The sequence below is a fragment of the Heloderma suspectum genome, chromosome 8 (genome assembly GCF_057233095.1).
Source record: "Heloderma suspectum isolate Gila_16-S chromosome 8, 16-S_ref, whole genome shotgun sequence".
In the NCBI taxonomy this organism is placed as follows: domain Eukaryota; kingdom Metazoa; phylum Chordata; class Lepidosauria; order Squamata; family Helodermatidae; genus Heloderma; species Heloderma suspectum.
In genome coordinates, this window is record NC_139465.1 from 29,450,983 (window position 1) to 29,477,941 (window position 26,959).

Consider the following 26,959-nt stretch of genomic DNA (forward strand, 5'->3'; position numbering starts at 1 on the left):
TTTACTTAGCCTATCACGTCTTTTTTATTTTTTTACAAGGCTGGAAATGGCGGCGGCAGCAGCTGGTTGGAAGACCAGCTACTGCTGCCGCCGCCGCCGAAGCTGCAACCCGGAAGATCTGCCACAGGTAAGTCTCGTCCCGGGGGGGATCCATTGGGGGGTGGGTGGGGGGGCAGGCTGTTCCACCACAGAGTTCGGGGGGCCGAATGCACTGGCATTCGGCCTCACCGAGATCCGTGGCAGAATTCTCTGACATCCCTACTTGTTTGGTTGGTTGTTTTGCAGAGCGCTAAATTCCACTACATGTATTATGAGGAATTACCCCAGGATATCTTCCCCGGGGCTTGTATTGAAATGTGGGACACCAAGAAGGCTACCACCTGCCAGAGGGATGATTGTACAATGTGCAAATATGATGAGCATTATTCCAATTGCCATTTTATATCTCACAAAATGGCGACCATGAAGCTCAATGAGACCGCCAGGGTGAGTGCAGGCTATTTGCCGAGCATGAGCAGAGGGCGAGCAGGGGCAAGGACTCAGCGAGCTGGGCTCGGGGGTGTGGGCAGGGATGGTTCCGCCAGTTTCCCAGACTGAATCAGGTGACCATGCCACCCCTACCGGCAGCTGCCTTCTTGAGCTGCCATTGTAGCAGCAACGGCAGTTCAGGTGCTCCCGGGTAGGTAATGTTGTGTAATTGGCAGCTGTAAAGGGCCCTTTTCCACAACAGCACAGGTGTCATGTGGTCATAGCTATATCTATGGCCACAGAGGATGAAATCTGCCCCATCATACGGCTTCGCATATGATCTTTGGAAGCCACAGAATTGCTCCATGAATCAAATAATTATAGCAACATATAAGCATTTATACAGAAGCCCTTAAAAAATGCATTTGGGGTGGGACATCTTTCCTATCAACATTTGGAACTTTTCTACATGAGGCTATTATTCTGCTGTATCTACTTTCAGTTTTGTCACAGAATTGAGATCCGAGCACTAAATGAAGAGTGTTTCCTTTCCTGCTTTTTGCTACATAACCTTTAGGTGGCACTGTGGAATAGTGGAATAGCACAATTACACAAGGGGGAAGAAAGTGTTTTCTTTTGCTTTCACAAATAATTCCACATTCTCCCTGCTCTAAAACACACACACACACCCTTCAGTGAAAGTGCTGTTTAAAATCAGAAATAAACTGGAGGGTCACAATGTCATCTAAAGAACCCATAAACAACAATGAATAGGGAATGACGAGCACACAATAAATGCCTCATGTGAAAAGCTCATGCTGTAATAAGTGCTGATGATAATACAGTGGAGATTAATTTTCTGAAGAGAATGAACATAAGAAAGACTACACAAGCACCACACTATGTAGACATTGCAAAACAAGCCACCAAGCCAAAGCAACCATCACAGTTTGCTCAAAACATGGTGGTTGCATTGCATGTCTGTTGCATATGGGCCACTTCCAGAAAAGCAAGTTCTCCAGATTTCTGACACTTGGCAAATCCAAGTGGGAAGCCACTGAACCACTGATGGCATTCTGGATCTGTGTTGGTGCGGCGGGGGAAAGGTAATACAAGATTGGTTCAGAAAAATATAGTCATTTCCCCCAAACCAGCCCAATGCATGGAGGGCAGTGAGTGTGCAGAGCTCTGGCTACCCTGACTCCACCATCCCTGCTTGTACACCTGTCACCAGCACATGTACAAATCATGTAGATCCATGTGGGAAAACAACCACATGATCCCATATGATTTATAAACATAGACAGCAGTCAGATTATATGTAACATTCTCGTTCTGCTCCACATTTTGCTGGTTGAGGTGGGAAATATCATCCAAACCAGCCCACAGGTTCTGTTTGAGATCTAGATGGGGCTGCTGCCACCATTCATAGATTGTACTGGGCTGGACAGCCTCAATTGACTCAATATAAGGCGGATTCTCATACTAACTAGCTGCACCAATGGAAACTAGGGATGGTGCCCAACTGAGTCCAGAAACCTGCCAAATCCTTGCCCTTGCTCACAAACCTGGCTCAGTGAACCCCCCCCCCCCCAGCCATGCAAGAGGCTAGGAATTATGATAACTGCCTAGTCTCCATGCAAGCCCCATTTTAGTGCATGATGGGGACTCTTTTCTTTTTTTTTTGTAGATCTACTGTTGTGCTCAATGGTGGCCATAAAGGGTCATTGCAGCCATATTAGAGGCCTCTAATATGGTTGAAATGGAAGTTCACAGCCACTGTTGTTTGCTGCAGTAGATCTCTTAAAATACAGAGTCTCCATCTTGCACTAAAATGGGGCTTGCATGGGGACCAGGTTGGCAGCCAAACAAACGGATGCCCTGAGCTTCTGCAGAGCCACTCCCCAGTCCCCAACAGCTCACTGGCTTGTGCTGTGCTGTTCACCTGGTTGGGTAAGTAGGTGTTCGGTGGGCAAAGCATAGAGTGAGCACGGGGGTGGGTGAGGGGTGTCCAGTCATCCCTAATGGAACCTATAACTTCCTCTGTTTAAAACTATGATTGAAGGTGGGAGCCATTTTAAAGACCACTGCCACTATTTCCCTGCTTTGAATTTCTTTTTCAAATCATTTTGATGGCATTCCTTCTTCCCCCCACCCCCTCGGAAGAGCTTTAAAAGTTTTGAGTTTCCATGGGGACAGCAGTCTAAATGGACAGATTTTAAAAACAAACATGTATTTATTTATTTGCAGTATGTATATACCACTTCTCATCTGCATAAAACCCAAAGTGGTTTACAAAAAGCATGCAAAAAATGCACAGTAGTTTCATATTAAAAGATGGCTCACAGGTGCGAGAAAGCCAAAGTAAACTGATGGGTTTTCAACCAGAAAAAAAAGAAAAAAAGAACCCCAACAACATGCCAGTGATGAATCGCAGAGGGGAGATTATTCCAGATGATGGGCTCGTCTCTATGTCATTGCCAAATGGAAATCCATAGGCTGTGACATGGACAAGGCCTCTCCTGAAGATTGTAGTTGCCTGGGAGATTGTTATAGGTGGAGATGTTCCTTCAGGTCATCTGGTCCTGAGTTGTAAAGCTCTTTATATACTACTGCCAACACCTTAAACCTAGTCCTGTAGCAGACTGCTGGCCAGTGTAGATCCATTAGCACAGGCAAAATACGTGCATGGTAAAGATCCCCAGTCAGTAAGCTAGCCACGATATTTTGCATGAGCTGCAACTTCCAAACCAACCCTAAGGGCAGCCCCACATAGAACACATTACAGTGGTCCAATCTTGAGGTTATGAATCCATGGATCATAGTGGTCAGGCTAGCCCTATCTAGACTATCTGGCTGCATGCGTGAACAAACCACATCCTCCTATACTGGTCAGAATGAATTATTGAGATACAATGCATCCAAGCACATCTACAACACCCACTTTTAACAATGGTGTGCCTATTCCATGATTCTTGCCTTTATAGACTGATGTTAGTGTGTGTGGGGGGGTAGCATCTGAGTGTTACAGAATTAGCTCTTGAATAAATGTTTCAATCACTCTTTGTATGTGAAATCAATGAGAAATTAAATTAGTAGCTAAATCTGGATATGTAGGTTCTCTAAGCAGCTTAAACCACTGCCTTTCAAAATCTTTCATTTGCTGAAAGTAAACTGCTCATGCAGTAACTACTATAGTCATTAAATTAAAACCATGTTTTGCAAATTCTTAAATGGCACTGAGTCAACAGAGTGGAACCCACTGGAGTCAGGGGGAAGAGGGTGGGAAATAGAATTATCTTCATAGTTTCTGAAGGATTTGTTGTGCTGGACACTTGTATGTACTGGATAGTCAGCAGTTCATCATGACCATTTATATAACTCCCTAGAATATAGCATTAAATCAGTTACAGGGAATAATGTTCTAGGACTGTTCGGATGATGCCCCATTATTGTTCCACAACTTTGTTCCACCCCCAGTTTCTGGTTTGCCTTGTCCCAGTCAGAGCTGGGCTGAGAGTGCCATTTTGAAACTTTTTCTTCAAAGATTGTAAAGGGATGAAAGGAAGAAATTAAGACATTTTCAGAGGTGGAGGTGGGGGGAAATTACTAAATTTTTTAGAGACCAAGGGTGCAATCCTGTGCAATTTAGACAGAAAAAGTCCTATAATTCCCAGCATGGTACAGCCAACCATGCTGGCTAGGGTATGCTGGGACTTGTAGGACTTTTTTTTCTGTTTAAACATGCATAGGATTGGGGACTATTGGGAAAGGGGGTTCCCCCTTATTTTAAAAGTATAGTTCACCCATCATTGCTTGCTATTAAAAAGAACAAGGACGAAACAACAACCACTTCTACCATTAATTTTTCTGGTAAGTCTCCTGCATACCTCCAATAATTTATTCGCTCTCCCAAATAAATAATAAGAAGTATCCCAGTTTCACAATCTGCAAAGAGGAGGGATAGGGGTGAGATTAAATTGGTTTGAATTTTAATATGAACTAGGAGAATTTTGTTTCAGATCACAAATCACTCGAAAATACCCCATTCACAATCCCAAACATGAATGGGCATGCATTTTCTCCAGAAACATTTGGAAGTTTCCAAACTTTTGTTCATAAAATGTGGGCTTGAAAAATGTGTAGCCTTCTCAAATTGCACAACTTTCCACAAATGCACACATTTTGAAAAATGCACAACTTCCTTGAAATGCAAAACTTTATAATCACTAGCACTAGGGGAAATTGGCATAACTTTCACATCAATGTTCGTAGAAATGTACAAAAATTATATGCAATTTCATGTGACCAAATAATTTGCCTAAATTATTTACCAACTGGAAATGGGATGGAATGAACTTGTATTTCAAAAAGTCAAAGTTGTAGGGACCAAACAGACAGATTTCTTCATCTCTAGTGAAGAGGTCTATGGACGTGGGACAATATTTTTATCTCAGTGCTACAATTCCCAATTTAATGTGGAGAATTTCTAAAATTAATTTTGGAATTGGTGCATCCACAGTTTATGATAAGAACAGGAAGAGCCATGCTGGATCAGATCAAGGGTCCATTTAGTCCAGCATTCTGTTCACACAGTGGCCAACCAGCTTTCCAGGGGAAACCCACAAGGATGACATGAGCGCAACAGGAACCTCCCGCCCATGTTCCTCTGATACTGGAGTACATAGGCATGCAGCCTCTGTTTCTGGAGGCATCATATAGCCACCAGGACTAGCAGCCATTGATAGCCTTATCCTCCATGAATTTGCCCAATCGTCTTTTAAAGCCATCCAAATTGGTGGCCATCACTACATCTTGTGGAAGCGAATTCCATAGTCACCTATGTGCTGTGTGAAGAATTCCTTTTATCTGTCCTGAATCTCACAGCAATCAGCTTCATGGGATGACCTCTGGTTCTAGTATGATGAGAAAGGGAGAAAAATGTCTCTCTATCCACTTTCTCCACACACCATTCTGTACAAATCTATCTTGTCTCCCCTTACTCACCTTTTCTCTGAACTGAACAGTCCCAGATGTTCTAACCATCCCTCATAGGGGAGTTGCTCCGGCCCCTTGATCATTTTAGTAGGGAAGTCCAAAGCCCAAATAACAAGGCAAAGCAGGATGATTCAGAGGTGCATCATCTTGCTATGAAGCAGATCAGAACAGCACCGAGGCACCCCAAACTGAAGAGGGTCACCTACGACATGGCTCGGTCTGCCTCATATATTCAGAGCTCTTCTTATTCCTTATGAGCAGCCCAGACTGGCTGTCTCCAAAATGTATCAACTTCTGAAAGATCATGCGGGGGTGGGGAGGAGGGAGAGGGAAGGGGAGAGGAGGCAGCAGAGAAGGAGTGAGTGAGCTTTGCTGTGAGTCAGCCTCTGTTTGCTCATTGTAGGAGAGATGGTGTTACTGGAGAGAAGAGGACTAGAAGCTAGAGCAGTGGTCTCCAAAGTGGGGTGCATGCACCCCAGGAGGGGGCACAAAATGATCCATTGTGGTGTGCAGGCCGCCTGATAATTGAGCAACCTCCCACTGCCCTGACGAGCTGCCATTGCGTGCAATGATGGTGGTGGTGGTGGCAGCGGCAGCGGCAGCAGGATGGGACGGGAGCTGAGAGGGAAGCTCCATGGCATTTCTCTCTCTGTTCCAGTCCTATCCTGCCTTTGCTGTGCCACTGACAGCAAGTGTGCCAGTCTCTGCCAGGCATGGCAGAGGAAGCCTTAGCCCTTCCCACTCTCCTTTGGCAGAACGAAGCTGAGAAGAAAATGCATGCTATGACAGCTATGCTAGTGTCTCCCCACCCCACCCTTCTGTAATAGGTTTACCAATCATTTGTGTTGGTTATTCATTTAAAAATCCAGAAAAGATCACAGTAGTTGCTTATCTCCCCGCCGCTGCCACACACACACTTTTTCAATTCTCTCTCAACATTTAGTTTGCACTTACTTTGATTCTGTGTGTGTGTGTGTGTGTGTGTGTGTGTGTGTATCCCTTCCTTGTTCTTGGCTCCCCCCCACCTCCCCTTCTGAATTCCTGTATTCCTGCCCTTCCCATTTTTGATCTCTCCCCCACAAACCCCCTTTTATTTTCTGTTAGAATTATAGCTACCCCCTCCCCCACTTGTAGTTTAGTTTATTGCTCATGTCCGTGTGGGGGATCCATGCACAGCCCTACAATTTAGCCCTTTCTGCACTTTTTCCAACTCTATGATATCCTTTTTTAGCTGCAGTGACCAAAACTGTACTCTGTATTCTAAAAGCAGTCACACTGTAGATTTGTATAATGGCTGTGTGATCTTGGCAGGTTTTGTTTGTTTGTTTGTTTGTTTCAATACCTTTCCTAATTATGCCTAACATGGAATGTGCTTTTTCACAGCAGCCACACACTGGGTCGACATTTTCATCAAGCTGTCCACCACAACCCCAAGATCTCTTTCTTGGTCAGTCACCATTAGCTCAGATCCCATCAGCTTATACTTCATCTTGGGATGTTCATGTTCTGCCCCAATGTGCATCACTTTATACTTGATTGCATTGATCTGTACTTCCCATTTCAATTCCCATTTTTCCAGTTTGGAGGGATCCTTTTGGAGCTCCTCGCAATCCCTTTTTGTTTTAACCACCTAAATAATTTGGTGCCATTGGGTAAAATCTGATGTAAATCCCACTTGGAGTAGACTCATGGAAATGAATGGGACTTAAGTTAGTCATGATTAACTTAAGTCCCACTCATTTCAATGTGTCTACTCCAAGTTGGACTTATGTTGGTTTTTACCCATAGCTTTTCTTTCCATGTATTCATTCACACCTTCTTTTATTCTCACCTAGGTTACCAAAGGGTACAAGCATTTGCATGCATTGAGAACCACAATGCAAAAAGAAATCTTTCTTGATGCCATCATGATTCCTTTTTGCACTGTGATTCATCAATGCTCTGAAATAACTATGTGCTTTGGTAACCTGATGGGGGGGAGGGGGAATGCACAAACGAGCAGGAGGAACTGAAAGTTGAAGCAATGCACATCTTCCACTGTCTGTAGAAAGTCTGTAAATCAAAATGGAGGAATAGCCGATTGTTTCACATTGGTGTCACTTGGCAACCAAAACCCCCAACAGTTAGGGAGAAATTTTAATGGGGAGAATTTGGAAATTTGTTGTTTTTGTTCAGTTGTGTCCGACTCTTCGTGACCCCATGGACCATAGCACGCCAGGCCTTCCTGTCCTGCGCTCTCTCCAGGAGTGTGCTCAAGTCCATATTCATTGCATCAGTGATGCTATCTAGCCATCTCATCCTCTGCCATTCCCTTCTCCTTTTGCCTTCAGTCTTTCCCAGCATCAGGGTCTTTTCCAGAGAGTTTTCTCTTCGCATTAGGTGGCCAAAATATTTGAGCTTCAGCTTCAGTATCTGTCCTTCCAATGGGCACTCAGGATTGATTTCCTTTAGTATGGACTGGTTTGACCTCCTTGCAGTCCAGGGGATGAATTTTAAGTTAAATCTACTTCAGTGTTTAATTAAATAAGATACCTTTACACTTCAAAGCAGGCATTCTGCAATATGCAAACAAACAAACAAAACACCTAGAAGGAGGTGTGATTAAATGGGGGGGGGGTGAAATTAAACTGTCATAGTATCTTAATCACATCACTTGGCTTAGTTCATTATAATAACCAATTCCCCATATGCCATGAAGTCTTAACTGCATAGAATGTGTTCTAATACATTAGAACAGTGTTTTGTTTTGTTTTTTCAAATACCCAGAAACCCTTATTATTTCATTTCTGCATTCTTTTGGTCAGAAATTGTGCATAGAAAGAAGTACTACAGGAAAATGGCCACAGACACATGGCTTTGCAATATGCAAGTCTTACAGTATGAGTCTGACGCCTCATCTACTAATTCAGAGAACAAACAGTTGGTACATATTTCCCAGATCTCTAACTCTTCAGAGCAAGGGTGTTGTTACAGGGCTTGCCCAATAATTTTTTTTTTGGAATATATTTTTATTTTATTTTTATAAATGAAATAAACAATACCAAGATTACCAACAACCTAATCAATACTTCAATTTCCCAACAGTACAATATTCTGATGAGGACACCACAGTAATAAAGAGAGAAGAAAAAAGAGAGAAAGAAAAAAGAGAAAAGGGGAGAAAGGGAGGAGGAAAGGAAGTGAAGAAAAAAAGAAAAAAAAATCCCTTCCCTCCCTTCCCGCTCTCCCTCTCCCTTAAAAAATTAAGTTTAAACTCCAACACCCCCTGGCCTCCAATGCCATTCTATTTTAAAAACTATAACTATAAACTTAACAATCTTACAGTTTAATAAACAACCTTACATTTCTATATCATATCATCAATCTTATATCAGGAAACAGGTCTATAATTCCTTCCTAAAAGCCTATATTAGCAGTAGTAGTAGTGGTGGTGGTAATTATAATAATAATAATAATAATAATAATAATAATATATACAGTCAGGACCAGAAATATTGGAACAAGGATAACTGATAAAAAAAGATAAAAGAGAATAAACCAATATAAATATAACAATTTATCTTCTGAATTAGCCTGAGTCACATAGACTAAGAACAAACAGGTAACACAGCTTGTTTAAAGATTCCAGTTCAAGGGTTGTAGCAGAATTCTCACACATTTTTACGTTAACCCAAGCCTCTGCCATTTCATGATTTAAAAACTCCTTCATCTAACCTTCAGACACAATACAAAGTGTAGCAGGATATTTTAAGTAATATTGTAAGTTCATTTGTTTTGCCATATTCTTTGTAGGGATGTACGAAAGTCACTTACCTGAACCGAAATCTGATTGGCGGTGGGAGGAAGGCGCTCCGTCCCTCCCCCCTGAAATTCTGGCCAGGGGGGAGGCGCCCCGTCCCTCCCCCTGAAATTCTGGCTGGGGGGGAGGCGCCCCGTTCCCCCCCCAAATTCTGGCCGGGGGGGAGGAGCCCCGTCCCTCCCACCGCGAATCCTGCCAGCCGGGAAAGCAAATGGTGGCAGCCATAGCCGCCGCCGTTTGCGTCCCTGCAGTCAGCCATGATAGGCTACATAAATGTTTATGTAACCTATCACGGCTGAGTTAAAAAAACAAACAAACGGTGCGTACGCAAATGCGTTCCTTATTTTGGCACATCTAGTCTACGTAAACATTTACATACACTACGGTGAAAATAAGGGAAATGCAAATAGCGTTCCCCTTACTTTTGCCGTAGTCTACGTTAGGGATGGCAGAGAATTTCTCCCTGAAACTTCGGGGGGTCGAGCGCCAATGTGTTTGGCCCCCCGAACAAGTTTTGGGGAGAAATCCCGGAACGGGACTTACCTTTGCCGAATGTCCCTCCCAGCGGTGGGTCCGGCCGGCGGTTCAGCGGGTGTTCGTCCGGGGCGGGAGCGGCAGCCAGTCTTTCGACCAGCTGCCGCCGCCACCATTCCAATCAAAGAAAAAAACAAACGCCCCCGTGATAGGCTACGTGACGATTAACGTAGCCTATCACGGCTAGATTTGCAAAGTCAGTCGTGATAGGCTACGTAAATCGTCACGTAGGCTATCACGGGTGACTTAAAAAAAAAAGGCACACGGATAATGGTGGCCCCCATAGGGAGCCGCCATTCCCATTCCTTATTTGGTCGCTGTTGTCTACGTAAATGTTTATGTAGACTACGGCGAAAATAAGGGCAACGCTATTTGCATTGCCCTTATTTTCGCTGTAGTCTACATAAAGATTTACGTAGACTACAGCGACCAAATAAGGAACGCGAATGGCGGCTCCCTATGGGGGCCGCCATTTGCATACTGGCTTTTTTTTTAAAAATGGCACCCGTGATAGGCTACGTGATGATTAACGTAGCCTATCATGGCTGACTTTGCAGATCTAGCCATGATAGGCTACGTTAATCGTCACGTAGCCTATCACGGGGGCGTTTTTTTTTTTTTAAAAAAAACTTTTAAGTTCGCAGCCGGGCGAGGCGAGGCGCCTCCTCCCCGGCCTGAATTTCGGCCAGGCGAGGCGGGAAGCCTCCCCCCCCGGCCTGAATTTCGGCCGGGCGAGGCGGGAAGCCTCCCCCCCGGCCTGAACTTTGCGGGGGGAGCAGCGAAGCGCCTCCACCCCACCGCGAACAAGCTTCGAGGACAGGTAAGTGACTTTCGTCCACCCCTAGTCTACGTAAATGTTTACGTTGACTAGACGTGCCAAAATAAGGAACGCAAATGGTGGCGCCCATGGGCGCCGCCATTTGCATACGCGCGTTTTGTTTTGTTTTATAACTCAGCCGTGATAGGCTACGTAAACATTTCCGTAGCCTATCATGGTATTTTTTAAAAATCTAGCCGTGATGGCTATGTAAATCTTCACATAGCCTATCACTTTTTTTTCCTTTTTTTTAAACTTGGAAATGGCGGCGGCGGCAGCCGGTCGGAAGAGTGGCTGCTGCAGCCGCCGCCACCAAACCACCGCCGAACCACAGCCAAACCGCTGCCAGAGCCGCTGCCTCCAGGGAGATGCGCACAAGGTAAGTCCCATCCCGGGGGGGGCAGGGGGCAGACCGTTTCACCACCGATTTTGGGGAGCCAAATGCCCTGGCATTCGGCCTCCCTGAGATTCATGGCGAAATTCTCTGACATCCCTAATTCTTTGCCTTGATAAATTGCCTTCTTTTATTCACCATCTCTTTGATGTAGTCTGGGAATACACAGTAGAACTATACAGGAAAGATCTTAATGTCCCTGATAGCCATGATAGTGTGGTCACTGAACTTCAGCCGGACATCCTAGAGAGTGAAGTCAAAAGGGCCTTAGGAAGCATAACTAACAACAAAGCTAGTGGAGATGACAGTATTCCAGCTGAGCAAAAAGATGATGCTGTTAAAGCTAATCCTAAAAGATGATGCTGTTAAAGTGCTGCACTCAATATGCCAACACATTTGGAACACTCAGCAGTGGCCACAAGACTGGAAAAGGTCAGTTTACATTCCAATTCCAAAGAAGGGCAATGCCAAAGAGTGTTCCAACTACCGTACAATTGTGCTCATTTCACATGCCAGCAAGGTTAATCTCAAAATCCTACAAGCTAGGCTTCAGCAGTATGTGAACCAAGAACTACCAGAAGTACAAGCTGGGTTTCAAAGAGGCAGAGGAACTAGAGAACAAATCGCCAAGTTTCTCTGGGTTATGGAGAAAGCAAGAGAATTCCAGAAAAACGTCTATTTCTGCTTCATTGACTACACTGAAGCCTTTGATTGCGTGGATCACAACAAACTGTGGAAAATTCTTAAAGTGATGGGAGTACCAGACCACCTTACCTGTCTCCTGAGAAACCTGTACGAGAGTCAAGAAGCAACAGTAAGGATCAGACATGGAACAACCGATTGGTTCAAAATTGGGGAAGGAGTACGACAAGGCTGTAAATTGTTGCCCTGCTTATTTAACTTATATACAGAGTACATCATGAGAAATGCTGGGTTGGATGAATCACAGGTTGGAATTAAGATTGCTGGGAGAATTATCAACAGCCTCAGATACGCAGATGTTACCTCCCTAATGGCAGAAAGTGAAGAGGATCTAAACAGCCCCTTGTTGAGGGTGAAAGTGGAGAGTGCAAAAGCTGGTCTGAAACTCAACATTAAAAAAACGAAGATCATGGCATCTGGCCCCATCACTTCCTGGCATATAGAAGGGGAAGAAATGGAAGCAGTGACAGATTTTATTTTCTTGGGCTCCAAGATCACCACAGATGGCGACTGTAGCCATGAAATTAAAAGACACTTGCTCTTAGGGAGGAAAGCTATGGCCAACCTAGACAGCATAGTAAGAAGCAGAGACATCACCTTGCCAACAAAGGTTCGTATAATCAAAGCTATGGTAGTAGCAACATATGGCTGTGAGAGCTGGACTATAAGGAAGGCTGAGCACCGAAGTATTGATGCTTTCGAACTGTGGTGCTGGAGAAGACTCTTACGAGTCCCCTGGACTGCAAGGAGGTCAAATCAGTCCATCCTAAAGGAAATCAACCCTGAGTGCTCCTTGGAAGGACAGATACTGAAGCTGAAGCTCAAATATTTTGGCCACCTATTGCGAAGAGAAAACTCCCTGGAAAAGACTCTGATGCTGGGAAAGATTGAAGGCAAAAGGTTAAGGGGACGGCAGAGGATGAGATGGCTAGATTGCATCACTGATGCAATGAACATGAACTTGAGCACACTCTGGGAGAGAGCGGAGGACAGAAAGGTCTGGCGTGCTATGGTCCATGGGGTCACGAAGAGTCGGACACGACTTAACGACTGAACAACAACATCTTGTTTCCAGGAAAGGCTTCCAGCCTCCCTTGCCAAGCGCAGGATATAATTCTTTGTGGAGACTTTTGCAAATTGAACTATGATAGTGTAATCAGTCCCTTTAGCATTTGGCACACAAAATGCCTGCTCAATATCAAGTAAATAATCAGATGAAATAGGGAGTATCTCATGCAAAAGTTTATCCATAAAAATAGGCTATTTTACATCAGTAGGCATATTTTTAATCCCAATAATCCGTACATTGGATCTTTTCATGAAGGCCTCCAGTTGAGAGATTCTATCAAAGATATTTTTAAAACAAATTAGTGACATAGTTTCATTTCCGGCCACTCGGTTTTCAAGCTCATTAATTTTCATCTCCATTTTTTGCCGTGAAGCATTAATTAAATCTACAGCTCCTTGCAGGGTGGTGATGGAATTTTGGATTAAATCCAGCCTTTTGACTTGCTCTGTAAATTGCAAAGATAAAGTCTTTACCAGCGTAAATAATTCCCCTATATCTTCTGTCTTCAACACTTTTGACACAGAGGATGTGGGGGGAGTAGATGCCAGCTCCTTTCTTCTCCTCGGCATAGACATGTTTCTCTCAAACAGATCTTAGAGGTCCTCAGATGTTCTCAAACATTAACTTTTCTTAAATCATCCCTCAGAGGTTGTTGATATTTCTTAATGCATATATTATTATGGAACACGTCAGCCCTGTTTTCTCCTATGAAATAGGAGTCTCAATACAGCTTTTTGCGTTGGTGGGGAGATAATCCTGGAATCCAGCCCCCCCACTATTGCGTTGGAATGACCTTTCTCCAAGATGTTGTCCAGAGCTGTTGCCTTGCCCCCCCTTTCCATTCCAGGGGGGGGGAGATGAAAAGGTTTTTCAACCTTTTAAAAAGCTGTTTGAGAAAGCTCCCAGGGAGACCCATGGGAAGCTACCAGAATGGCATCGGTCCCAACTGGAAGTCCAATTGTGTAATAATTTCTGCTAACTGTGAGACATACTGTAGATATGTTGCCAATGTACAAAATGTCAACATTCACTGGCATAGCTAGAAAGATCTATAGCAGAATCTTTAGCATCACATATGGGGTGGGGTGGGGGTGATATCCTGATGACACTAGGAGCAGATATTCCTTTCATACCATTTGCCCAACTATTCAACTGTGACAAAATGGCTGAGCTCAAGCTTCACTCCATTGGTAGAACTTGTGATCCTGCACCAGGATCAGAAAACCATGCTATGGTCCAGAAACCTCAGCTGGTTCAAAACAGGGCAGCAGGGTTGTTAATGGGGACTGGCCAATGAGATCATATTATGTCAGTACTTTTCCAGCTGCACTGGCTGCCAGCTCCTAGGGATGTCAGAGAATTTCTCCATGAATCTCTGGGAGGCCGAATGCCAATGCATTCGGCCCCCCAAAATTGGTGGAGAAATTATCTGCCCCCCCCGCCCCCCCGGGATGGGACTTACCTTTCCCGAATGTCCCTGGTGCTAGGGGTGCATGAAAGTCACTTACCTGGTCTCGCAGCTTTTCGCGGTGGGGGGGAGGCGCTTCGCTGCTCTTCCCCCGAAGTTCAGGCCCGGGGGGGGAGGCTTCCCGCCTCGCCCGGCCAAAATTCAGGCCGGGGGGGAGGCTTCCCGCCTCGCCCGGCCAAAATTCAGGCCGGGGAGGAGGCGACTTGCCTCGCCCGGCCACGAAATTAAAAGTAAAAAACAAACAAACAACCCTGTGATAGGCTACGTGATGATTAACATAGCCTATCACGGCTAGATCTGCAAAGTCAGCCGTGATAGGCTATGTAAATCGTCACGTAGCCTATCACGGGTGACTTTAAAAAAAAAAAAAGCGCGTACGCAAATGGTGGCCCCCATAGGGAGCCGCCATTCACGTTCCTTATTTGGTCACTGTAGTCTTCGTAAATCTTTACATAGACTACGGCGAAAATAAGGGCAACGCAAATAGCATTGCCCTTATTTTCGCCGTAGTCTACGTAATCTTTACGTAGACTACAGTGACCAAATAAGGAACGTGAATGGCGGCTCCCTATGGGGGCCGCCATTATCCGTACGCGCTTTTTTTTGTTTTTTTTTAAGTCACCCGTGATAGGCTACGTGACGATTTACGTAGCCTATCACGGCTGAAATTGCAAATCTAGCCGTGATAGGCAACGTTAATCGTCACGTAGCCTATCACGGGGGCGTTTTTTAAAAATTTACTTTTATTGGAATGGTGGCGGCGGCAGCCAGTCAAAAGATTGGCTGCTGCCCCCGCCCCTGACGAAGACCCGACGAACCGCCGCTGGGACCTGCCGCCGGGAGGGACATTCGGGAAAGGTAAGTCCCATCCCGGGGGGGTGCGGGGGGCTGGGGCGTGTGGAGAATTTCTCCCCGAAACTTTTTCGGGGGGCCGAACATGTTGGCGCTCGGCCCCCCGAAGTTTCGGGGAGAAATTCTCCGCCAACCCTACCTGGCGCTGGCGGGTCCCAGCGGCGGTTTGTCACGGCGGTTCAGTGGCGGCAGTGGCGGCCAGTCTTCTGACCGGCTGCCGCCGCTGCCATTTCCCTGTAAAAAAACAAAACAAAAAACAGCAAACGTGATAGACTACGTAAAAATAGCATTGCCCTTATTTTCGCCATAGTCTATGTAAATGTTTACGTAGACTACACGTGCCCAAATAAGGAAAGCAAATGGCGGCGCCCATGGGCGCCGCCATTTGCGTACGCGCTTTTTTTTTTTCAAAGTCAGCCATGATAGGCTACGTAAAGATTTACATAGCCTATCACGGCTGACTGCAGGGACGCAAACGGCGGCGGCTACGGCTGCCGCCATTTGCGTCCCGGCCGGCCAGGAGGATTCGCGGCCGGAGGGACGGGGCGCCTCCCCCCGGCCAGAATTTCAGCTGGAGGGATGGGGCGCCTCCCCCCTTGCCAGAATTTGGGCGGGAAGGAATGGAGCGCCTCCCCCCCACCGAGAAGCAAGCTGCAGGACCAGGTGACTTTTGTCTATCCCTACCAGCTCCTTTCCAGGCCCAATTTAAAGTGCTGGTTTTAACATTCAAAGACCTAAATGGCTTGGGGCCAGGTTATCTGAAGGATCTCCCCCTCCCATATGTGCCTGCCTGGACCCTAAGATAATCTTCAGGGGGTCCTTTTCCAGGAGCCCATGCCAAGAGAGGTAAGGCAGGTGGCTACCAGGAAAAGGGCATTTTCTGCTGTGGCACCCTGGTTCTGAAACTAACTCCCTAGAGAGGTTTGTATGGCATCTATGTTGTACTCTTTCCAGCACCAGGTGAAGTCTCCCCCCACCCCTTTCAGGGATTTTTAGGATGTTAGTATTGTAGGGTTTGTTTGTTTTTTAGCTTTGCTGTCTTAAATCTGCTATTGCATTTTAAATATCTTCACTGCTTCTAGGTTTTACTCTGGTTTCATTTGTATTCTGTAGTTTGAATCTATTATATTTTATATTGTATTTTATGTTGTATTTTTGTGGTCTTAACTTTGTGAACCGCCTAGGCAGCTTCAGCTCTTGGGCGGTACAGAAATGAAATAAAGAAATAAATGAAATAAAGAAATTTAAGGGCACCTAAGCCCAGGCAGGACAACATCTTTTTAGGGCCAAACTAAGTGTGATTGGTTTATTTCATTCAGAGTAAGTACACATGACTTCAGTTCAGACTGGGACCATAGTACTACAAGGGGCAGGGGAAGTGATAGCTGAGTGATTTATATGTTTTCCCATACAGCAGGGTAGAATATTTTACCCCACCAAATGGGTTCAGAAACCCCTATCTGGCTCAGTACTCCATCTGTGTTTTGCAAATTGTCAGGTTACTTTTGTTCCATTGTCTGCCCACAGACAGATGTGAACAAGTATGGGCTCAAGTTACAGGAAGCCAGATTCCAGCTGAACATCAGGAAAAACTTCCTGACTGTTAGAGCAATATGACAATGAAACCAGTTACCTAGGGAGGTGGTGGGCTCTCCCACACTGGAGGCGTTCAAGACGAGGCTGGACAGCCATCTGTCAGGAATGCTCTGACTTGGATTCCTGAACTGAGCAGGGGGTTGGACTCAATGACCTTGTAGGCCCCTTCCAACCCTACTATTCTGTGATTCTATGATTTATGTTTCCTCCCCTCTCCATGCGGAAAAATATGCAAATAATCGCATAAGAGTTTTTGTAAGAATTTACATAAATTACTTTAGTACGTAATGTTTAGTGTATTGTCCCCCATTCCATTCAACTTTTCCTTTGCAGAAACTTGCATATTGTTCTATTAATAAATATGCATAAATTTTGGGAAAGTTTGTGTATCTATCTATCTATCTATCTATCTATCTATCTATCTATCTATCATCTCCACACTGGCTCTCATGAGAGCCAGTGTGGTGTAGTGGTGAGAGTGTTGGACTGGGAGCTGGGAGATCTGGGTTATAGTCCCCATTTGGCCATGGAAGCTCACTGGGTGTCTTTGGGCCAGTCACAGACTCTCAGCCCAACCTACCTCACAGGGTTGTTGTGAGGATAAAATGGAGAGGAGGAGGATAATGTAAGCAGTCTTGGGTTCCTTGTGAGAGGAAAAAAGGTGGGATATAAATATAATAAATAAATAAATAAATAAATAAATATTCAAATGTCCACAGACTCTGTGCAGGCTCCACAGGAGATTCCACAGGTTGGCTTCTTAGAAATCCAAGCTCATTTTAGTCCATCTTGAATCACTCCAGCATCTAGGGATGTACGAAAGTGATTTACCTTTCGTGGATTATGTTGATGGGGGGGGAAGCATTCCGTCCCTCCCCCTGGAATCCGGGCCGGGGGGGAGGTGCTCCATTCCTCCCCCCGGAATCCAGGCCAGTGGGGGATGCGCTCCGTTCCTCCCCCTGGAATCCTCGAACGGCCAGCTGTGCTCCACAGCACCTCCGCGGAGCAGCTGGCCAGGCCCGGCCCGGCCAGGCCAGAGCTGTCCACAGCTGGATTTCCGGCTGCAGGGGGCTCTGGGTAAACAAAACAAACTGCGTACGCAAATGGCGGCGGCTATGGCCGCCGCCATTTGCGTACCTTCTTTTTGGCTGTCTTAATCTATGTAAATATTTACGTAGACTATGACAGCGAAAATAAAGGGGAATGCAAATAGTGTAGCGGGTGCTATTTGTGTCCCTTTTTGATTCCCCGTTCTAGCCTACGTAAATCTTTACGTAGGCTAAAATGGTGAATCAAAAGAGGACGCAAATAGCACCTGCTACCCTATTTGCGTTCCCCTTTATTTTTGCCATCATAGTCTACGTAAATATTTACGTAGATTAAGACGATAAAAAGAAGGAACACAAATGGTGGTGGCCGTAACCACCACCATTCGCGTACGTGGTTTTGTTTTGTTTTTTCAACCCACCCACCCATGATAGGCTACGTCAAGATTTACGTAGCCTATCACGTCTGTTTTTTTTTTTAAACCTAGCCATGATATGCTACGTAAATCTTGACGTAGTCTATCATGTCTCTCTCTTTTTTTTTTTTACGCAAGCCTGGAAATGGCGGCGGTGGCAGCCAGTCAGAAGACCAGCCGCCACCGCCGAAGCCGCCGCCGGAGCCGCCGCCACCCGGAAGATCTGCCCCAGGTGAGTCTCGTCCCAGGGGATTCAGAGTTCAGGGGCCTAATGCACTGGCATTCGGCCTCACCGAGATCCGTGGCGGAATTCTCTGACATCCCTACCAGCATCCCTAGCCAGTGGGTAATGAAGACACACTAGTCTTCCTAGGCTGAGCCAGGGGAGGCTGCTGCCAGACTTGAGCACATACCTCTGTAGTAGAATCCTGTCTAGGAGCTGGCTCAACCACCTGTGCTTCCTCAGAAATGCCACCCCCCAAAACTGCAGGTGATGCCTATGGGCAATTCTCCCCTAAACTGCAGGAGATGGATGAAAAGACCCCCAGGCAGGCCAGAGGCATGGATGTAAAAGTGGAGATTACTTACCCGATAGCAATTTAGAAGAGGCTGCAGAATTGGATGTCAGATCCCCAAGTTGATAGAATGGCAAAATTCAGGATCAGCAGCAGATGTAGTTGGGGCAAGGTCATGAGACTCAGCCCCCAAAGCTGCCAGGTCAGCTAAAACACCAAGTCAACCCTTATTCTCAGATTACTTATTTGATTCTCCCTTCTTAGATGGAACCTCCATAGCTTTCTTTTGTTGGGATAGCTTAATTTTTTTTTTCCCCTGGTCTTTTCCAATGCGAACAAGCAGGCCAACTTTTCAGAGATATCAGGCTCCTCATTCCCAGAAGATGAGGCTAGGGAAACCAGGCATAGCCTTTTAGCCAGGGGTTAGGCCTAGATGCCTTCCCTGTCCACTTCATGGGAGCCTTAATCCAAAATCTAAAGTATTTATAAGCAAAAGAGAAAGCAAATACAAAGACTGGACTGGATTCCAGTGGAAGGAATATAGATCTGCAGCAGAACTAAGTGCAATCCTAAAAAACCTGGAAAAAGGTAAATCTATAATTTCACCACTATCACCACCACCATCACTATGTGTGCGCGCGTGCACACACACACACACACACACACAGTATGAAGGCCAGGGGGTTAAAGGAACTAACAGAAGGCACCAGACACCAGGAAGGCCTTCCAAGTTTACAGTGAAGGGTGATGAAACTAGGGATGTACAGATTTTGTGAAATCCATTCTGTCTGCATTTCACAGATTGCCAGGTGCCTTTTGTTCTATTGTCTACTCATTGACAAAAATTATCCCCCCCAATTTCCCCAATTTGTGCAAATTCACATTTGCACAAATTCAAACTTATGAAAAACTTGGGGTGCTCAAATCCCACCCCAAGTGTGCAAATCCCCCCCCCCACACACACACATTCATAAATCCATCCAAAAAGTGTACCATAATTTAGCCTAGGGAGGAAAGAAACATTTTTGGTCATTGTTGTTGTTAGTTTTTCTATGACTAAATTTAAATACAAGTAAAACAAATGAAGAAACAAACACACAGTCTGCAAGTCCATGGAATCCATGAAAACCCAGTCCACTGTGGAATCTGAAGGTCAGATTCCTAGAAATCTGAACTCATTGGTTCCATTGCAGATTTCTCCAACATCCTTAGATGAACCTAGCCAAAGGCCTCAGAAAAATGAGCAAAAATAAGGAACAGGACATAGTGTCTAGGCCTAAGTACTAGTCTATTGAATGTTTGCCCTGACTAAAAGGAGCAGGCATGAGCCAGAAGTCAGGCCCAAGGTATATGGCTTAGCTAAATACCTGCCAGTCTCAGCAACAAGAAGCACGCACAAAGCTGTGGAAATACAGCAAGGACTAGCAACATTGATGCCACAATTGATGCCAGCTAAATAGGGCCAACTAATAGCCCCACTGCTATAGAAATTTCAGTTGTAATATGTCTGTTATCCCATAATTTTATAAGCTAGGCTATGTCTATTCTACCTCTGTGTGATATTGTCATGCCAAACAAAAACACAGTGCCTTATCAGAGACTCAGGAATGCCAAGAATGTATTTACGTTAGAGTACAAGACTACCTCTCTGCACATGTGTAGATATGTGAAAGGCGCTGCCTGCTTTCTGTCTCCTTCTCAGCTAGACAAAGAGATTAGTACAGTGCAAGTGTAAGACAGCCCCCAAAGGTCTTGCATATATAAACTTTTGGATCACATTATTTGATTGTGACCTTTGTTGGAGTGTTAGCCCCAAGGGTTGCCTTATTCTTCAGAATAAAATCGTGTTGGACTAGATCTCTGCCTCCTCTCGTTCTTGGTAAACAAATTGGAAAGTCTACCAGGGAAAGAACACAATTTTTGTAACAATTTCTGGCAACCACAAAGGGATTCCCTGTGTGACCTGGGAGCTGGGCAAATGCTGGATCAACCCAAGCAGAGGGCGCCCTGGACCTTGTTTGGTTCACTGTGATGTTTGAGGTGGCTGTTGCCTGGCAACCCGGCTAGCAAAGGACTCCTGAAGAGATGAGGCGAGTGGCGGTCTTTGGAGGACAGGACGAAACACTGTCTGACTCTGGGGTTGTTTGGAGGCTGAGCTACGAGGTAAGTCAGATCGCACTGTCTGGGCCATCTGGGGAGTGTAAAACTCCCAATCTTGTCCAATTGGGCCTTGCTCAAGCAGCAGCTATTGGATAAAGAAGAAAAAAATATATAGGGCCGACAGGATGGGATTGAAACATTCCGTAGATGAACATAGCCAAGACCCACTGGGATGCATGCTTAAGAATTTTAACTTGTTTAAGTTGGATTATGGTGTCAAGATGACAAAAAAAGAGCTCATAAAGTTTTGTAATGGGGAGTGGGTGACATTTGGTGTTGGCTGGCCAACTGGGGGAAGCTGAGAAAAAAATGTTGTGTCCAAGGTATATAATAAAGTTATTGTTGATAACCATGGGGATCAGCTCCCTTATATTGATGCTTGGCAAATGTGGATATTGAAAAATCCTGACTGGATAAAAAAATGTAAAGGTCAATATTGTAAAGCCATGATGGTATGCTCCAAGGTGAAATCCAAGGTTCCTGTTCTCCCTGATTCAGGTCATACGGAAAGAGACCCTGCCCAAGGTGTGCTGAGTTTTCCCCATCCCATTCAGCCTGTTAGGTTGGGAGGGGAGGTTGCTGGGGGAGGGAGCCCCCCCCATGGAGAACCCATCTGTTACATTTCCGGGTCTCGCTCCCTCCATATTCAGGTTTGTTAGAGGAAGCAAGAACAGCTGAAAAAGTTGTAAATCCTGAGGAAAGTGATTTATTTGAAGCCTTAAAACTGTGGCAGAATCAGGAAGTAGAGAGGATATATTGGATGTTGTGGAAAAAGTTGCAGATGTATATTCGCCCCCCAATTTGAGATCTACAGCCAGAAAGGGCTCATATGAGTGCAAAATGACAAAAGTGGGAAGACAGCTCCCCCTGCGGGAAGTAGTTGGCCCTAATGGACGGGCTCTTGTTTATGTGCCATTCACTACATCTGACCTGTTTAATTGGAGGAATCAGAACCCCTTCTTAAGGGAGGATCCTCAGAAAAGGTACAGGCTGTTTGAATCTAGGGATGTCAGAGAATTCCGCCATGAATCTCGGAGAGGCCGAATGCCAGCACATTCGGCCCCCCGAAATCAGTGGCGGAAGAGTCTGCCACCCCCCCGCCACCCCCGGGACAGGACTTACCTTGGGCGGATCTTCCTGGCAGTGGTGGCTCTGGCGGCGGCTCTGGCGGCGGCTCTGGCAGCGGCTTCGGCGGCGGTTCAGTGGCGGTTCGGCGGCAGTTTGGCAGCGGTTCAGCAGTGGTACGGCGGCAGTACGGCGGCGGTTCGGTGGCGGTTCGGTGGCGGTATGGCGGCGGTACGGCGGCGGTACGGCGGCGGTACGGCGGTGGTACGGCGGCGGTACGGCGGCGGTACGGCGGCGGCCGGTCTTCCGACCGGCCGCCACCATTTCCAGGTTTAAAAAACAAAACAAAACAAAAAAAGTGATAGGCTACGTAAAGATTTATGTAGCCTATCACAGCTAAATTTAAAAAAAACACCGTGATAGGCTACGTAAATGTTTACGTAGCCTATCACAGCTGATTAAAAAACAAAAACAAAAACGCGTGTAGGCAAATGGCGGCACCCATGGGCGCCACCATTTGTGTTCCTTATTTTGGCATGTCTTGGTCTACGTAAACATTTACATAGACTAAGACGGCGAAAATAAGGGGAATGCAAATAGTGTAGATGCTACGCTATTTGCGTTCCCCTTATTTTTGCCGTCTTAGTCTATGTAAATGTTTACGTAGACTAAGATGTGCCAAAATAAGGAACGCAAATGGTGGCGCCCATGGGCGCCACCATTTGCGTACGCGTGGCTTTGTTTTGTTTTTTTTAATCAGCCGTGATAGGCTACGTAAACATTTATGTAGCCTATCATGGCTGACTGCAGGGATGCAAATGGCAGCAGCTATGGCTGCCACCATTTGCATCCCTGCTAGCCAGTGGCCAGATGTCTGGCTGCTGGTGGAGCCAGCCAGCGGCTCTGCAGAATCGCTACGGAGCACAACCGGCCGGCCAGGATTCTGGGGGTGGGGAGGAATGGAGCGCCTCCCCCCGCACCATCAGCATAATCCCTGAAATGTGTTTTTCGTAAATCCCTACTGCCACCTTGCTCCCTAAGCCAGACCTAAATTGTCATGACTGTTTAGAGATTTTGAGTCATGTGACTCTGATCAGGCCTGACCTCACTGATTCCTTGTTACCAAAGCCAGACCTTGCGGTGTTTGTAGATGGCTCCAGCTGTGTTATAGACGGAAAAAGATACACAGAATGTGCAGTAGTTACTCTCGAGAAGGCCTTTTGGAAAGAGCGTCTACCCAGCCATTGGTCAGCACAAGCAGCAGAACTAACAGCTGTGACTCGAGCCCTAGAAATAGAAGAAGGAAAAAAAAAATCTTTTCAGATTCGCGATGTGCTTTCAGCATGGTACATGCAAATGGAGTGCTGTGGAAAGAAAGGGGTTTCATTACTGCTTCAGGACAGAGGATTGCAAACGGATCCCAGATCATGACACTTTTAGATGCCCTGATGAAGCCAAAAGAAGTAGCTGTGATGCATATGAAGGCGCATGGAAAAAGTGCCAATCGTGAAGAAAGAAGAGGCAATGCTTTGGCAGATAAGGCTGAAAAGGAAGCTGCATGGATGGGAGGTGAGGAGGTGCATTATGAAGGAGCCCTAATCCCATATTTGAGTACAGACGTGGTTCCAATCTACTCTCCAGCTGAGAATGAGAGAGCTCTTGAATACAAGGCAAAGCAAACTGAAGATGGATAGTGGATAGTCCCAGGAGGCAAAGTGTTCATACCCAAGCCTCTTTTGAGCTTTATAGTGAAAGACTTGCACCAGGCTACACATTTAGGAGGAACTGCAATGGGGGATTTGCTTGTGAGACACATTGTGGCCCCAGGATTGTATGTTGAGACGCAGAGAGAGGTGGCTAATTGCCCTTTGTGCCTCAAAAATAACCCAAAGACGTCCAAACCCCCAACTCAAATGTGAGGTCGCCCATGAGCTCACTATCCTTTCCAGAGACTTCAACTCAATTTTTCAGAGTTGCCCCAGACTCATGGATATTGATATTTATTAGTAATAGTAAACCAATTGACTGGGTGGGTTGAGGCTTACCCTACTCGCACAGCCACTGCACAAATAGTAGCCAAGATACTGTTAAAAGAAGTAGTCCCTAGGTTCTTGTTACCTGAGGAGACTGAATCGGATCAGGGACCCCATTTTGTTGGACAGGTGATGTGAGCAGTGGCTCAGGCACTACAAATCAACTGAAAACTACACTCCCCTTGGAGGCCTCAATCTTCAGGTCAAGTTGAGAGGATGAATCACACCCTAAAGTCAATGCTTACTAAAATTTGCTTAGAGACTAAGTTGAAATGGCCACGGGCCCTGCCAATTGCCTTAACCCGAATACAGTGCACCCCCAGGGGAAGTATTAAATTGACACCCTTTGAAATGTTATATGGGTGCCCACCTTGGATATTACCTGTGGCTGATAGTTTAAATGTAAACTTAGAAGTAAGGGCCTTAGAGATTCAAGAATATGTTACTGCTTTGCAGTCTGTATTGTCTTGTTTTCACAGGTTTGCAGCACCATACCAATCCTTGCCTTTGGATGCTCCAGTGCATGATTTCAGTCCTGGTGATTGAGTGCTGATCTGGTTCTGGAAAGATGAACCACTTACTGAAAAGTGGAAGGGTCCGTTTCAGGTTCTACTCACCACTCACATGGCTGTAAAGGTTGCTGGAGGAAAGAAGTGGATCCATCACACGCACATAAAGGCATCACCTGCACCAGAGAGGGTCACATCAGAAGCTGACCCACCTGAAGGCCATTGTTGAAGTAGCAAACCACTAGAGGGCCTATTTGTTCAGGAGAGAGCAATCTCCTGATGCTTAAACATGCCAATTACTCTTTCCTTCTTAAGTCTACTTGTTTTAACACTTCCCACTCAGGTAAAAGGAAACTGGTTTAAGAGACATGCTGAGCATATGTTTAGGCAAAATGGGGAGGATTCTGTTCTTTACTATGAACACCCATCAAGTGTCAGAGACTTCACTTCGTTGCCTGCCTTGATCAGAGAACCGCACGTAATAGTTGGAGCTCTACAGAAAGAGGGCACTCTCTTTTCAAGAGTCCATGATGAATTGAGCAAGACTGAGTTTTGAAAGTTCAAATTCCAGACTTACACCAGGGGAATGTGTATTTGGTGTCAACATTCTGGTGTCTGGAATAATAAAGCCCTTAATTATAACAAGGCTAAACCTCTTCTAGATGGGATGGGAAATTATTCACAGTGCACCGATCGGTTTTGGCTTTGGGGAAGTTTTAATTCCTCCTATTCTTCTTCCATTAATCTTGGTGACACTGATTTTGGCAGTCTTTACACAGAGTACCCTATGTTCTCTCCCAATTATGCTGGGATAGGTAGCATATGCTCAGGTTGGCAGATGAGAGATCCCAATCTGTGGTTTTTCTTCGATGGATGGGCTACCAATTACCACCCTGGAAATTACCAATGTGTAGGGGTCAGGTATCTCACCATCCCAGTACAAGTGGTAGAACCTCAATCTGGGAGAAGAAAAAGAGAGGTTGGAGGGATGGGGCAACTTGTAGGACAGATGGGTAAGAACTTTGATGACACTGTAATTATTGGAAAACACTTGTCAGATTCAGAACCAAACAGGGTAGGGGGCGGGCTAGTTACAGGATTGCTTACCCTGGGTTCATACCCAGGAATTATTGCACAAGAAAATAGAAAAAGCATCCTAGGCCTCACTTGCCATTTAGAGAAGACCATCAATGCCACAGCCATAATGGTAAGGGCCATGCAATCTGAAATTGAAGATCTCAGCCAGCTAGTGGCCCTATATCAGTTTGTTTTAGATTATCTCTTAGCACACCAAGGTGGCCTCTGCACCCTAGTGAAGCAAGGGTGTAGAGTAAAGTTCCATGATTTAAACAAAACTATAGAAGATGAAATCGCCAAATGACAAGATATGACTGGACAGAATTATTCAGGAGCAAGTGATCCTTGGTTATGGTTGACTTCCTGGCTCCCTGATTTTGCATGGCTGAAACAACTTGTAATTGGCACAGTTCTGTTTCTTATGATACTATTGATGATGATTTGCGCCTTTAAGTGTGTAGTCCACTGCTGGACCAAGGAGAGGTATGGGATTTAAGAAAAGCCTTTTGAGGGGGGGAGTGTTATAGAAATTTTAGTTGTAATATGTCTGTTATCCCATAATTTTATAAGCTAGGCTATGTCTATTCTACCTCTGTGTGATATTGTCATGCCAAACAAAGACACAGTGCCTTATCAGAGACTCAGGAATGCCACAAATGTGTTTACATTAGAGTACAAGACTACCTCTCTGTGCATGCCTAGATGTGTGAAAGGCGCTGCCTGCTTACTGTTTCCTTCTCAGCTAGACAAAGATATTAGTACAACGCGAGCATAAGACAGCCCCCAAAGGTCTTGCCTATATAAACTTTTGGATCACATTACTTGATTGTGACCTTTGTTGGAGCGTTAGCCCCAAGGGTTGCCATATTCTGCAAAATAAAATTGTGTTGGACCAGATCTCTGCCTCCTCTCGTTCTTGGTAAACAAATTGGAAAGTCTACCAGGGAAAGAACACAATTTTTGTAACACCACTACAACATGGAAAATGGGCCTAACATGGCCCAGAACACTGATGTGCTGGCTGCAAAGGCAGCCAGAAGGCAGTACCTAGCCAGATTGGGCCCAAAAGCACAGTGGGCACAAAAGCACAGTATTGTTAAGGAAAAGAAGAATATATAAGCACCCTCCCACCCACAACATGTTCCAAATTGCAAGAAGGTCAGGAGTGCTCCAATATGTACCTCCTAGAACCACAGGATGGAGAGAGGCCTGCTTGGGGATGGCCTCCAATTTCTTCTGGCATGCCAGCAAAGACATCCTCCTCCTGAGTTGTCAGCCCATTCAAGGAACAGAGACCGCTCATGTAGTTGGGGGTGGGGGAGAGAGATTTCCTTCAGAGTGATTCAAAGGGAGCCCTTTCCACTGCTGATGAATTCCAAGTCTCTCTGAATCTGTCCAACTCCTCTTGGGATTCATCTGAGTCTGAATCTGAAGTACACTG

The 26,959-nt window shown here is 45.5% G+C and overlaps 1 pseudogene; it reads left to right on the forward strand.

Moving 5' to 3' along the window:
- The first annotated feature begins 462 nt into the window (after positions 1 to 462).
- LOC146338998 (uncharacterized) lies at positions 463 to 26,014 on the forward strand (annotated as a pseudogene).
- The last annotated feature ends 945 nt before the right edge of the window (positions 26,015 to 26,959 follow it).